This window comes from Mustela lutreola, chromosome 4, assembly GCF_030435805.1.
Source record: "Mustela lutreola isolate mMusLut2 chromosome 4, mMusLut2.pri, whole genome shotgun sequence".
Taxonomy (NCBI): domain Eukaryota; kingdom Metazoa; phylum Chordata; class Mammalia; order Carnivora; family Mustelidae; genus Mustela; species Mustela lutreola.
This window is the reverse complement of record NC_081293.1, coordinates 135,378,905-135,394,689: the sequence shown is the minus strand read 5'-3', so window position 1 is coordinate 135,394,689 and position 15,785 is coordinate 135,378,905.

Sequence of the window (15,785 nt, the reverse complement as noted above, 5' to 3'; positions counted from 1 at the left end):
TATTCCATAGGGAATGCAGACATGGTGGGCATCAATTTAGATTGGATGAAGGTCTTTCTTAGAAAGTGGCATTATAAAGCAGGGAGCTGACGATGTTTTCCAGGCAAAGGCATGGTGTCGGATGGGTCAGGACCACTTAGATGCGAGAGCACAAGCCAGGACTCCAATGCTGGTGGGGACTGATGCATTGGAAAAACGGAGAGAGAACCCATGTGCCTGAAAGAGAGGTGCATTAGTTTCCTGTAGCTCCCGTAAAAAATTACTGCAAACTCTGTGGTTTGTACACAAATTTATCCTACAGTTTTGTCTATCAGAAGGCAGCACAGGTTTCACCAGGCTAAAATCCATTTACCTAGCGCTGCATTCCTTTCCAAAAGCTCTAGGGAAGAATCTGTTTCTTGCTCATTGCAGTTGTTGGCAAAATTTATTTTCTTGCAGCTCTAGGCCTGAGCTCCCCATTTTCATGCCATCGGAGGGCTGCTCTAAGCTCTAGAGGCCACCGCATTCCTTGGCTCAGAGCCCAGCTTCCTCTGTTTTCAAAGGGAGCAACAAAGGTGGAGGCTTTCCCAAGTCAGCCCTCTCTGATCCTTCTCAACTCATTCTCTGAGCACAGCTAGGAAAGGTCTCCACTTTTAAGGACTCCTGAGATTACACCGGGCTTGCGTGGCCAATCCAGGATTATCTCCTCTTCTGAGGGTTTATAACCTTAGCCACAACAGCAGAATCCCTTTTCCATGTGAAGGTAACATATTTACAGGTTCCCGGGACGAGGGCGATGGCATCTTTAGGAGCCACTCTTCCGCCCACCAAAAGAACAGATGCAGAGAAGAGCTCAAGATGGAACAGTTTCACCTCTGTCATTATTCCAATCAGGTTGCTCCCTTCTTCAAGAAGCCTTTAATAACTCACTATTACCTAAAGAATTAAATTCAAACACATTTGCTTGTCATGTGGATTTTTTCAGCTCTAGGCAAAGTCCTGATGTATATTCTTTATGCACCTGTTTGTAACCACCTTGGACTGTTTATTCAGGAGTCCCCAGTAAAGCCCCATCATTTCTTGCCTTCACACATTTTTTTAGGCTGCCCCAGCTTTCTGGAATGTCCTTCTCTCCATCTCCATTCCATGATATTTCATCCATTGTTTGAGGTTCTCTCCTCCAAACCCCCACTTACACCTCCCTAGTGTGAGCACACGAATGCACTTGCACAGGCACGTGTGCATGCACAACTGCACACACAGCCAGCCCTTCACACATTGTGTGTTTATTATTCTCCCTACTACCTCACCAGTTTCATGAGGGTGGGGACCGTGGCAGAGATGAGAGTAGAAATGATTTGCTTCCACTCAGATTGGTTGGTGCTAGTGCCATACCAGTGGTTAAGTATTTCTAATATCATCCCTGGCAGTGACTAAACATTTATCCTTCTATCTTCCATAGAGCACAAAAACGTGGCCCCCCTACTACCCATTCACCCACATAACAAAGAGAATGATTTCTCTTTGATAAATAGTATCTTGTTAGTTTTCACTTTGTTAAGATCTTTGTAAATTTTACTCTTGGCACATGACACGTTAATTATGCCTTCCATATTTGTTTTCTTATACACGTTTAATGGGATTTCCAATGCTTGATTTTATTTCCATCTTCTGTGACCTTATACCAAATGGGACCACAGACCGTATTCCTTCTTTGATCTTTCTTCAAAGTAGAAAACACACACTGATACTCTCTCGCACACACAAACCAAAGTTAAAAAGCAAGCAAAGTAATCAGACTAATTTATTTTTACGTGTGTGTTTATTGCCATTCCATGTTTGTTCTTGCTGCTGGTTTTTCAAAGTCTAGGAAGTGTGTGTCACTGTCCTTTTGTATTCCTCCAGCATATGCTCACACAAATGTATATTCTTTATGCACACATAGGTATGTGTGAGGTTTAACAATATGAGTTCATCAGAAACCTCTTCATTTTTTGGCACTGCCCTCCTCTTGCATCCTTTCCTTTATTTCTTCCTCTTCCTCTTTATTCTTACTGGTTTGTGTTTCTTTTTTGCATTGGGAAACTTGAAAGTTACAGAATAAAGTAATCACCTGTCTATCAACCACATAACATAAATTATTCTAAGCACTTACACACTATTTGATTTTCACCATTTTTATGTTAATAGTTTTTAAATTACATTATGTGATATATGAATTCTCCTTGTTTTCTTTTTCCAAAGAGAGAAATCCACACCCTGCAAATAAAATCATGTTGACTATCAATTTCACTTCTAATCCAACTTGATTTTAATCTTTTTTGATTCTCTTATTGATAGATTCATATATGTATTCATGGAAAATTATGTTATCAAATTTTACATATAAATAGTATTATACTGAAACCTGTTTTTATTGTGCCATAATTTTTTTTAGATCTATCTACATTGTTATATGTACCAATTCATCTTTAAGCAAAAGCATTATTCTGACCTATTTTATTTACCTAATACCATATGGGGGGCATTATTTTGCTTCCAATTTTTCTCATTCTAAACACGGCTGAAAAATATTCTGGTGCACATAATTGTGTGCACACAAACTAGTAATTGTTTCAGAGAGGCAACATGGCAGGGCTAATTAAAGGCAAAGATTTGGAAGTCAAACAATTGCAAATCAAGTCCTGGTTGTGACACGTGTCAGCTGTGTGACCTTGGCTAAGGTGTTCATCTCTCTGCACCCCAGTTTTCCCATCCATAAAATGAGAATAACAATTGTTCCTACGCTCCCAGGTTGTTGTTGGAATCAGATAAACTAACATACAAAAAGGATCTAGAATAGCGTGTGCTCTGGTCTGTCACTACCGATGTCGTTGCCCTTTTTATTGTATGACTAGGTTAAGGAAGACGCGTTTTCAGGTTGTAACTGATCCTGCCAAATTGCCCATGAGAAGGACTGCACCAATGGATGTGTATCCACTTCCTCACATCCTTTCCAAAATTTGATTTCGTCAGATGTTTGTTGTTAAAAAAGGATTAAAAAAAAAACCTTTAATTATTGTAATTTGAAATTTTCTGATTACTAGTGAAATTGATTTTCTTTTAAATGTTTATTGGCCATTTGCATTTCATCTTCTCTGACTTATCTATTCATATTTTCTGCTTTATTTTTAGGAAGCTATCTTTTTTGATGTTATTAATAGACATTCTTTGTATACTCTGCATTCTAAACTCCAGCCCGTGGTACATGTTCCAGAAATGAAGTGAATCAACGTCTTTGCAACACCAAGCCATCCTGTCCACAGTCATAATGCATCACACAATAATCAGGGACTTCTTTCACTTCCCCCCAAGGAAGCTATTATCAAATCTCTCCTTGAAGATCTTCCTCACCTTCTCTCTCTTTTGTTTGTTTGACTGTATGTTTTAAACATCTTTTGGTCTTCATAAGAGAGTAATCTTTAAGATCTTAGGTTTCTAATTTGCAGCATTAAGGTAGGGAAAGCATTCTGTATATTAACTCTTTAAAGTATATCAAGACTTCCTTTCTGAGATCAGTTTTTGTAAATGTTCCATGTGCTTGAAGATTATGTATACTCACTGCCATTCAGTAGTACAGTTTCATATTTATTTATGATAGGAAGCTGATGTGATTCAGTTCTTCCATGTGCTTGATGATTTTCATCTACTCGATTTATGAGTGTATGATCGACTCATGTTAAAGTCTCTCATTATGTGCTTTTATGTCAACTTTTTTTTTTTTTTTAATGTTCTCCTTTGCTAGCTTACTGGAGTTTTTCATCATTGTGTAGTTAAAACTGCATTTCTTTGAAGTTCTTATTTCTTTGAATGTTTTGAAATCTGCCATCCTAAAGTTTGAACCAAACTTGTATTCTCTTCCTTATTACAAACTTCATTCATAATAACTTGACCATTTCTACTTTCTCCGCCCCAAGTTTCCATTAACTCCGCTTAACCAGACAGGTTTAGTTTTGTAACACTACACCTGTATCAGTAGTCAGCCTTATGGTTTACCTTGAGAAGTGAATTTCTTAAGAAGTCAAGCAGATATTTAATAAAATGTTCTGCTTTGTCAGAAACATCCTTTCTTTAGGAAATCTATAAACTAGAAGGAAGAAAGCATGGAATATGGATTTTAAAAAGGGAGATAGATAAATAAAAATAAATACAGCTGACTCTTAACACAGGTTTGAACTGCCTGGGTCCACTTATATGCAGGTTTCTTACAGCATAGTACCATAAATGTATTTTCTCTTCCTTATGATTTTTTTTTTTTACTTTTAAGATATTTATTTATTTTTTTATTTACCTGATAGAAAGAGAGTGTGAGCAGGGGGAGGAGTGGAAGGGGAGGAAGAGGGAGGGAGAAAGAATCTCAAGCAGACTCCATACTGAACACAGAGCCCTTCACAAAGTATGGAGCCTGATCTGGGACTCAATCTCATGACCCTGGCATCATGACCTGAGCTGAAATCAAGAATTTGACACTTAACCAAATGAGCCACCCAGGAACCTCTTCCTTATGATTTTTGTAAAAACACTTTCTTTTCCCCAGCTTACTTTTTTGCAAAAATATAATATATACTACATGTAACATACCAAATATGTGTTAATGAACTGTTTATGTTTTTGGTAAGGCTTCCAGCCAATAGACCATTTTTGGGGGAAGTCAAAGTCATAAACAGATTTTTGACTGTACATAGTGGGGATCAGTGCCCATGACCCCTATGTTGTTCAAGGGTCAACTGCATAGACACTCCCCAACGTATAACGTGTATTTCCAGATTTCATTTATAAATTGATCATGTGGAATCTAGAGGATGCTTGTTCTCCCAAGCCCTACTTTATTTGCTTGACTGATTTCAACTGATAATTATAAAGACCCTTCCTCTCTGTGTTACTACTTTTTCTTCCCACCTATTTTCCTGGATATTATTCTTCCATTTCTTGTAAATTATTCAGAGCTTGTTAATGATGAATTACTTTAAAACTCTGTTAAGTTTCAGAGTTCATGGCCAAGCAAGTTTTTTTCTTGCTTCAATTCCCTCTGCTCTTTGCTAAAAATCTGTTATTTTTATAAAACCAAAGTCTAGGATATCACATTTGCCTCTTCAATACCAACAAAGTAGATAAGTTGTTCGTTTCCAATTTTTTCTCTTTCAAAGGAGAGAGTGAAGCCTAAGGATGTAGGTAATGTGATGAAGGGTAATTGTATTCATTAGGAATCTGCATATAAAATATTGCTTGTGCTACTTTTCCTTTCAGCTTTATATAGATGAAGCCAAAGACTTTAGAGATATATTTAAAGATCTTCTGACTTTGCCAATCAGTTACATATTAATTGGACATAGTGAGTAGTAGTTGTTGACTTTAGTGAGTCTGAGCAGTGCTTTTGTATATCCAGGAAGCAAGCTTTGGAAGGCAGGTCCTGTGCGTTAAGTGAGGTCTACACACAGATTTCACTGGAAGCATTTAGTGGCATCCTCAGGCAGTCTGATTTATTTCTTCTTACAAGAGATGAAGGAATAAACTAAATCAACAGGATTCCCTCCACTATTTTTCTATAAATCTCTTCTAATTCTCTATTATATGCATAGGAATCCATATGATGACTGTATCAACTTGCTAGGTTTGTCATAACAGTACCACAGACTGGGTGGCTTAAGCAGTAGAGATTTTATTTTCTCATAGCTCTGGAGTCTAGAAGTTTAAGTCAAGGAGTTGTCAGGTTTCTCCTTGGCTTCCAGATGCCCATCTTTTCACTGTGTCTTCACATGATCTTTCCTCTGTATGTAAGTATACTTGGTGTCTCTTTGTGAGTTCAAATCTCCTCTTCTTGTTAGGACATCAGTCAAATTGGATTAGGCCCACCCTAATGGCCTCATTTTATTTTTTATTTTATTTTTAGATCTTATTTAAATTCAAGTTCGTTAAAATACAGTGTATTACTAGTTTCAGGGGTAGAATTTAGTGATTCATCAGTTGCTTATCACATCTGATGCTCATTACATCAAATGCCCTCCTTAATGTCCATCACCCAGTTACCCCATCTGTCTACCCCCACCCCTCCAGCAGCCCTCAGTTCCCTATAGTTAAGAGTCTCTTATAATTTGCTTCTCTCTCTCTTTTACCTTATTTTATTTTTTCTTCCCTTACCCTACATTCATCAGTTTTGTTTCTTAAATTCCACATATAGGTGAAATCATATGGTATTTTTCTTTCTCTGACTGATTTATTTTGTTTAGCATAATACCCTCTAGTTCCATTCACATGATTGCAAATGGCAAGATTTCATTCATTTTAATAGCTGAGTAATATGCCTACACACACACACACACACACACACATTTATGTATATGTATATATGTAAATATACATACCATGTTTTCTTTTTCCATTTATCCATCAATGGATGTCTGGACTCTCCGTATTTTGGCTATTGTAGACATTGTTGCTATAAACTTTGAGATGCATGTGCCCCTTCAAATCACTATTTTTGTATCCTTTGGATAAATACCTAGTAGTGCAATTGCTGGGTCATAGGGTAGTTCCAGCCTTACCTTTTTGAGGAACCTTCATACTGTTTTTCAGAGTGGCTACACCAGTTTGCATTTCCACCAACAGCATAAAAGTGTTCCCCTTTCTCCACATCCTTGCCATATCTGTTGTTTCCTATGTTGTTAATTTTAGTCATTCTGACAGGTGTGAGGTGATATCGCATTGTTATTTTGAACTGTATTTCCCTGATGAGTGAAGCTGAGCATTTTTTCATATGCCTGTTAGCCATTTTAATCTTCTTTGGAGAAATGTTTGTTCATGTCTTCTGCCCATTTTTTGAATGATTTATTTTTTATTTTTTATTTTTTGGGTGTTGAGTTTGAGAAGTTCTTCATAAGTTTTGGATACTAGCCTTTTATCATATAAGATATTTGCAAATATCTCTCCCATTTCATTGGCTGTCTTTTAGTTTTGTTGATTGTTTCCTTTGCTATACAGAAGCTTTCTATCCTGATGAAATCCCAATAGTTCATTTTTGCTTTTGCTTCTCTTGTCTCTGGAGACATTTCTAGACAGAAGTTCCTGTGGCTGAAGTCAAAGGGATTGCTGCCTGTGTTCTCCTCTGGGATTGTGATGGATTCCTTTCTTCTCTTTTGAATTTATTTTTGTGTATGAAGTAAGAAAGTGATCCAGTGATCATTTTTCTGCATGTCCAATTTTCCCAACATCATTTGTGGAAAAGATTGTCTTTTTTCCATTGGATATTCTCTCCTGATTTGTCCACAATTAGTTGACCGTGGAGGGTCCATTTCTGGGTTTTCTATTCTGCCTCATTGATCTTTGTGTCTATTTTTGGGCCAGTACCATACTGTCTTGACGATTATAGCTTTGTATTAGAGCTTGAAGTCCAGAATTGTGATGCCTCCAGATTTGGTTTTCTTTTTCAATATAACTTTGGCTATTCAGGATCTTTTCTGGTTCTATACAAATTTTAGAATTGTTTGTTCCAGCTCTGTGAAAAATGTTGATGGTATTTTGATAGGGATTGCATTGAATATGTAGGGTGGCACAAACATTTTAACAATATTTGTTCTTCCTTTCCATAAGCATGGAATGTTTTTCCGCTTTTCTTGTGTCTTCCTCAATTTCTTTCATGAGTGTTCTATAGTTTTCAGAATACAGATCCTTTACCTCTTTGGTTAAGTTTACTTCGAGGTATCTTATCGGTTTTGGTGCAATTATGAACAGGGTTTATTCCTTGATTTCTCTTTCTGCTACTTCATTATTGGTATATAGAAATGCAGCAGACTTCTGTGTGTTGATTTTATATCCTGTGACTTTGCTGAACTCCTCTATCAGTTCTAGCAATTTTTTGGTGGAGTCTTTTGGGTTTTCTACATAGAGTATCATATCATCAGCCAAGAGCGAAAATTTGACTCTTCTTTACCAATTTGGATCCTTTTTGCTTTTTGCTGTTGTCATCGTCTGATTGCTGAGGCTAGGATTCTAGTTCTATGTTGAACAACAGTGGTGAGAGTAGACATCTCTGTGATGTTCCTGATCTTAAGAGAAAAGCTCTCAGTTTTCCCCAATTGAGGATAATAATTGATACGGGTCCTTTATATATGGCTTCATTATGTTGAGGTATGTCACCTCTATTCCCACATTTTTGAAGGGTTTTATCAAGAAAGGATGCTGTATTTTGTCAATACTTTTTATGTATCTATTGAGAGGATCACCGTGGTCCTTATCCTTTCTTTTATTAATGTAATGTATCATGTTGATTGATTTGCAGATGTTGGACCACCCCTGCAGGCCAGGAATAAATCCCACTTGGCAGTGGTGAATAATCCTTTTAGTGTACTGTTGGATACAATTAGCTAGTATCTTACTGAGACTTTTTTCATCTACATTCACCAGGAATATTCATCTGCAACTCTCCTTTTTTAGGTAGTTAGTTTAGGTAACTAATGGCCTCATTTTAACTTATACATATCTTTAAAGGCCATGTTTCTAAATATGGTCACATTCTGAGATGCTGGAGATTAGGAATTCCACATACAAATTTTAGAGAAGATGGAATTCAGCCCTTAACAGTGACTCCAAGAAATAATAGCAAAATTGCCCCACAAGGAGCCATGAGAAGTAAAGGAGACCTGGTCACATCACAGTTGCTATGTACAGTGAGTCTTATTAGGACCTCTCAACATGTATGGGCAGATCCAACAGGATTCTCATTCAGCCTTAGCTGCATATCCACTTCTAGCCATCCATTAATGCTCTAGCTCTAGTATGCTTTTCATCTGAAAGATAAATGTTGATTCTCAAGAAATATTAAAAGTTGCCACTCAAATGGAATGATTTCTTGCATTTGGATGAAATGGGGACAAACTTCTAATAGTTTAGAAATTGAATGCAAATAGCTTATACTTGATCTTGGTCAATAAGCTCTAAAGAAACCACTTTTCCTCAGATACTTCTCCTACTGGGATTTTTGATAGTTGCCCATAGTTTTTAGAGGTAATTCCCAATAAGACATTAACAGAAGAAAAATAAAGAGGATGAAGCTGGATTGTAGGCACAAATTTTAAAATGAATTCTACTTAGGGTGATACTGGTTCATTAGTATTTCAAATATATTTTCTCTTTTTAAAAAATAAAAAGTTTTTTCTCGAATATGTCAAACCTTATTTTTACATATAGGCAACCATCTCCTCCAATGAGAATTTGAATTCTTTTACCTTATTGTCTGTTGCATAAAGGAATGAGCTTTACAGCCTGTAGGTTTATCACAGGGAGTTGGGAGAAAAGCTCTCTTGAAGAAACACTGAGAGCTAGGAAAAGACTGGTATGACCTCTTGCCTCACGGTGTGCAGGAGAAGGAACTGCCACCTTTAATAAACCTGCTGTGGAAGCTGGGGACACATTGGAGCTGGGGAGAAAGAATTTAGTTATATCGTTGTTTCCTAAGACATGGTTTACAAAGCACTAGCCTTTCTGAGATGAGTATCTTTAAAGAATACAAAGACAGGTGGCTTCATATGAAGAGTTATATGTTTATATTAATGTCTATATATGCAAATATATGCATATTAGTACACATGTAATTAATGCCTTAAACCTACTGCTCAAGACAAAGCTAAAGATATTTTTTAAATTTTAAATTAAAATGCTTGGGGCACCTGTGTGGCTCAGTGGGTTAAAGCCTCTGCCTTCGGCTCAGGTCATGATCCCAGGGTCTTGGGATCGAGCCCCACGTCGGGCTCTCTGCTCAGCAGGGAGCCTGCTTCCTCCTCTCTCTGCCTGCCTCTCTGCCTACTTGTAATCTCTGTCTGTCAAATAAATAAATAAAATATTTTTTAAAAAATAAAATAAATTAAAATGCTTTATTCATAATTGTCAAAAGCTGGAATAAAATCCAAATATCTATCCACCAGATGAATGGATCAAGAAAATGTGATATATCCATATATTGGAAAGTTAGGCAATAATAAAAAGGAAGAAACTATTGATACACATAAAATGGATGAATCTCAAAACTTTTATAAGGTAAAAGAAACCAGGTAGGGAAGACTACACACTGCATGATTTAATCTGTATGATGTTATGAGAAAGAAAAAATGACTTGGAAGGAAGTCAGATCAGTGGTTGCCAGGAATTGGTGATAGGAGAAGGGATTGACTGCAAAGAGGCACAAGCAAAGTTCTGGGAGTGATAAAAATATTCTATATCTTGATTGTGGCAATAGGTACATGCATAAGTACTTTTATCAAAATACCTAGAATTGTGCCCCTAAAAAGGGGCAAAATTGTGCCCCTAAAAAGGGGAATTTTACTGTATCGAAGTCATGCTAAAAAATAAAAACCTGATTAAAAAATAATTTGTTTAAGAAAAAAAACATAAATTTATGTTCATGAATAAGATTCTATGCAGAATTCTGAATCTTTAAATATGACCAACAGGGTGTTCTTATGCCGCCTGAGTGGTTTTGACCTTGGAATATTTGACTCTCTTTTCTGTTATTGGAGATTTGATGAGCTTGTGCCCATGTTGAGCCCTGGAAACCAAGCTTAAAAGGTCTCAGAAAGCCATCACAAATGCAAATAGTGTGCTGGGTGGGAAGAATAAGATCTCATAAAGTGAAAGAAGAAAACAACACTTCTCTCTTAGGCTCCCAGCCCACAAGTTCTTTTATATCTGATCTGTAATCCTTCTGCTCGTTGGCTAATCCATAACTTGCTCTGGATACTGTTACATATTACAAAGACTCTCTTTTTCATTAGAGTTGAAAGCACAACACCAGTTCAATAAGTAAAAGGGCCACACAGTTTAATTACCACAACTCTAAATTTGCTTCAAAGGGAAAGCTTTCTCCTCTGTCATCTTGGTGCTGCATCAGTCTGGACAGTCTGCAGCAGGGTGGGGATAAGGATAAACTTCTTCTAACACCGAATTATTTCCTTCTCTTCTTCCTGTCCCACACCAGGCTGCCTTTGACTCTTCTTGGATTTTCTGGGAAGGGTGCGTCATATCTGGCAATAGTACCTGTGAATATGGCAGATCCTCAGTGAGGGATGTTTTCAGAGGAAGCTATTTTCAAGAATTTCCCACAATTTCCCTCACGAAGGAAGATGTGACTGCAGCTTCTTTAATCAAAGAAACATTCCTCTTCTGGCTGTCTCTCATTTATTCTAAACCCCAGTTTGTGCTACATCTTTCATCTCTCCTTCCCCACCCCCTTCCCTCTAAGTGAGGCTAAGGGAGGGGAGGAAGAATTATCTCTTGGCCCATTTGGTCAACCCATTTATACCCTCGAAAAATGTAAGGACTAAGGTTGAATGAACTAATTTCAAAATATTCTGTCATGTTTTAGCACCTTACTTCTTGGCTTTATTGATTTATTCCATTTGTTAAAATGGGACCATTTCTGCCTCAGCTCAAACTGAGAATGAGTATCATTTTAACACTGATGTCATGAGGATATAGCAAAAATCATGGATATGGGATAAAAATGACCAAAGAATGAGAAACAATCAGTTTAATGAGAAAGAGAAAATTTTTTAGAAAACTTTTGAGGGACTGAGAATGGGTTCCCAAAGCATTTAGTGAAAAGGTTTTGGGAAGGCTAGCAATGAGATACAGAATGGCAAAGGAGTGAGGGGCTAAAAGGCAAAGAGAAAATGGCGTCCTGACTGGTTTGTTGTGTGGCTTATCTTTTGAAAAGAGGGAAGGCATGCATATGTTGAGGTGGGGAAAGCAGAACTTTAGTATATGCAACTTTAATCTTGCCATTGGACTGCACGTGTTGCCCGTAGTGCTTGACATAAACAGATACTTACTTGCATTTGGATCTAGTAACAGAGAGGGCCATGAAGGAAGGTCAATAGAGGAGACAGCTCAGCTTTGCAAAAGGAATTGGTTCAAAATGATTTTAAGACCAAAGAGATATTTTGAGGACTGCCAATTTTAGAAAAGGATTATTTGGACATCTCACTTGGAGCCTCCATCGTCTCGTGAAACTCAGTGAAGAATTCAGTGCAGGATTACCTTGAAGGAAGCAGTGGAGACTCTCACTTAGGTCCCTTTAAGTTGGACGGAGTTGCGTGCATCAGACATGTCTTGGTGAGAAGAGGGTGGATCAACACGAGAGGTCTCCTCCACTTCTAATTCCTGATTAATGTGCTCTTGCTCTCATCCTCTTGTATTTTCTAACAATTTTGAGAATCTCTGCTAGTGGAAAAACATTTTATGAGGAGATTGAAAGTAATTACAGTGTGGTTTTTCTTTCTCTCTTTTCTTTTCTTTCTTTCTTTCTTTTTTTTTTTTTTTGCTTAGAATATATAATCAATTTCATTTATTTCCCAAGTAAAACATTCACTGCAGGTTCAGTTTTTGAAAGACAACTTGATTATCTGTTCCACAGAGCAAGTCAGAAGATATCATTCAATCATAACTTTCTATTATGAAATGTTTATGCCCTAATCATTTTCATATTGAACAGGGGTCTGATTAACACGTAACATTTAATATGTGTGTGTTCTGAGAAACAAACTGAATAGGTAGCACATAATGCCATTGGAAATAAATTGCTGTATTTAGTACCTTTGCTTTAAAAAAATATTTTTTTTTCATCTAGAGCTACACAGTGTTCTGAACGTTTAAAATAAAGTGTACTGTTCCACACTTCAAAACCAAATTATGAAAGCTCTTTGAAGGCAGATTGAATAACTTCCCACATACAGTTAATGTCATGGTAGTCTTAAATAAAAGGTGGGGAGGGGACAAAGGGTGGGAAATTAAAATGTACATACCCATCTAGAAAGTCACCTTAAATTAACTTCTCACTTAAAAAAAAAAAAGCCTAAGTTCTGTATATATTAAAGTCCTTTTATAAAAGTATAAATCAAGACTTCTAACAAAATTAACATCTAATGGATGTGACCTACATTTCCCCAGGCCTCCTCAGTCACTTACACTAGAGGAATAGTAACAGACATCAAACCTCAAATCTCTGGTTTAGGGTTTGGTCTCTTCCCACCAGTGAAACGACTGGAACAACAGCCCCCAGAACCCTTACTTGTGATTAAAAGGTGCTTGTGAAGGATCATGAAACTGCCAGTGCCCCCATCCCATTCAGAATCTTTGTGCAAATTAGGAAAAGGAGCCCTTTCTCCAGGAAGATGAAGAGTGGAGCTGGAGCTGGATCTCCCCCCTGCTCTAATTCTCTTGGCTGGATGGCCTTGTGCATGAGTGACCAGCACACTAAATGGGGCAGCCCTTCTAGTTTACCTCTTTTTTCAACCAAAGGCATCGGCATGCTCTCTCCCTCCCTTTGGTCTGTATGACCTTAATGCTGGGGGATGCTTGGTGATGGGTTCCCCTATGAAAACCCTTCCTGCTCTCTTCCACTATGGCAGTCATAAGTGCTCTCCTATTCAATGTCAATCATTTCCATGCTGAGAGTATGCAAGAATGATTTTCCCACAGTTCATGTTACAGACTCTTTCAAGGCTACGCAGCAGAGCAAACCTGTGTCTTAGATATCTGGTAGACTTCTAAGAGATAGAGCTCTTTTGGGGAGGATTGATGTGTTTGTTTTGTAAGAAACTGCTAAGTTTCCAAAGTTGCTGTGTTACTTTTCATTTGCACCAGCAATGAAGGAGAGTTCATGTTGCTCCACACCTATGTCAGCTTTTGGTATTATCTGTGTTTCTGGATTTTGGCCATTCTACTAGGAGTGTAGCATATCCCAGGGCATCAGCATTTCCCCGATAACATGGGTTGTGAAGCGTCATGTCATATTTTTGTTCACCATCTATGTGTGTTCTTTGGTGAGGAGTCCATTGAAGTCTTTTTAAGTGGGTGGTTTTCTTACTGTTGAATTTTAAGAGAATTGTTTTTGTGTTCCGGATAACAGTTCATTATCAGATATGTCTTTTGCACATATTTTTATCCAGTCTGTGATTTGTCTTCGCCTTCTCTTGATCAGTGCATTTGTTTAACTTGATTTCCTTTAAAAAAAATTGCCATGTATTCCTTATGGCCAAATAAAGAGAAAATCTGAGTGAAGATAGCTGTTTCACTCAACTTTGTTAGCTTATACTCCAACGAGGAAGTTAATGGCTTACCTCTCCCACTCCAGTTGTTGAAGATATTGCTTCAGGGGTCAGGAAGCTCAATTTGTTCAGTCATTGCCTCCCCCAGGAAGTTCATGAAGTCCTCGGGCAAAGAAAATCCTTTCTTTCCTTCTACCCCAGCTTTAGGACATTCTCAAAGATGTTGAAACTAGAGGGAATGCATACCCTAGCCCTCTGCTCTAGAAACCTCCCTAAACCTCCCTCTAAAAGACTTTAGAGCCAAACTAAATAAGCAGCAAAACCTGTACAGCACAAAAATGCATGTTACCTATTTACAAAGTAAGGTTACCCTAGATTTGAAGAACAAGATAAAATTGCCTCAGTCCCTCAGTTGCATGACTTGAATTAATCCAGTGTTCTTGCCCAACATTTTTTTAATGGGGATTATGTTCTTATGACCCTTCTGCTTCCCACATTCTAAGTCTGGTGTGTTCTGTGTGCTGGAGGTTTTGCTCCACATCAACCTAGACACAAAAATCAACATTTTTAATGGTCTCCAGACCAAAAATAAAACTAATCCTGTAAGATTTTCACTGTTGCTATTCTATTTTTACTTCCAAACGTCTTTTTTGTTCTCTGCATTTTCCTTTTTCAGCATTTTTAATCATATTCTTGGGCTGAAACACATTCTGTAATCACTCTGAGGATATTAATGATAGTTGTTTTCTGTTTGCTTTATGGCCTTGACCCTCTACTCATTTTCAAGGGTTAATACTTAAAAACTAATCGAAGGCTGTGTGGTTATTCTTCATGTGCCTCTCCAGAGCCATCCTGTACCCTCTCAATGACCTGGGGGCTGATAGTTATGGACCACATCATCTAGGATCCCTGGGTGACTGTTAATTTCCTGTTAAGTTCAATCAGTGGAGGCATTGACAGAGATCAAAATACCTTAAGTGGGAGAGGGAACGTTTCACTTAATCTCTGTTTATTTATGATATTCTTGCTGTGAGCTGTGCCTGGTATTTTCAAGTCCAGAGACCTGTTTTCCCTTCCACCAGGAAGCGAAGTTCAAGTCTTCTGCTCTAGTCTTCTTTATTTTAGTCCTACCTTTATGTACTTTTCCCAAGATAGCTGGGGTTATTCATTCTCACTAGCTACTTTAGGTCTCAGTTTGGGGATTTCTTCCTCTGGGAACATTTCCTGACCATCTAATGCAGTGCCAGGGACTCCTTGTGCCACCAGAATGCCCTCTGCTTACCCTTTCTATATGTTTTCCTGTTTCCCATACCAGCCTTGCACACATCCTAAACACTCACAGGAGCGTGTCAAATTTTTCATGCTTTCAGAAAGAAAAAGAATGGAGAATCACCTTCCTATGTAATACTTTGAACACTGTATCACTATGACCCATTTAGACATTCTCCTTAAATAACCGGGAGCTTCTTGAAAGCTAGGACTGTATCCTGGTCACCACTGGAACCCGGGTTTAGCACAGTGCCTGTTACATAAACACATGCAAATGGATGATGTTCACCACTGACTATTTGCTGATTATTCACCCAGCATGCAACAAGTTCTGATTAGATGGTGGGTCAGATTTTCCTGTGTGCTGATCAGGTGATTGAGCATCCCACACACCGAAACTCAGAGCCAGGTGCTTTCCCAGGGGCTGGAGGAGCTTAGAGCCATCCTTTTTAAGTCTGTCGT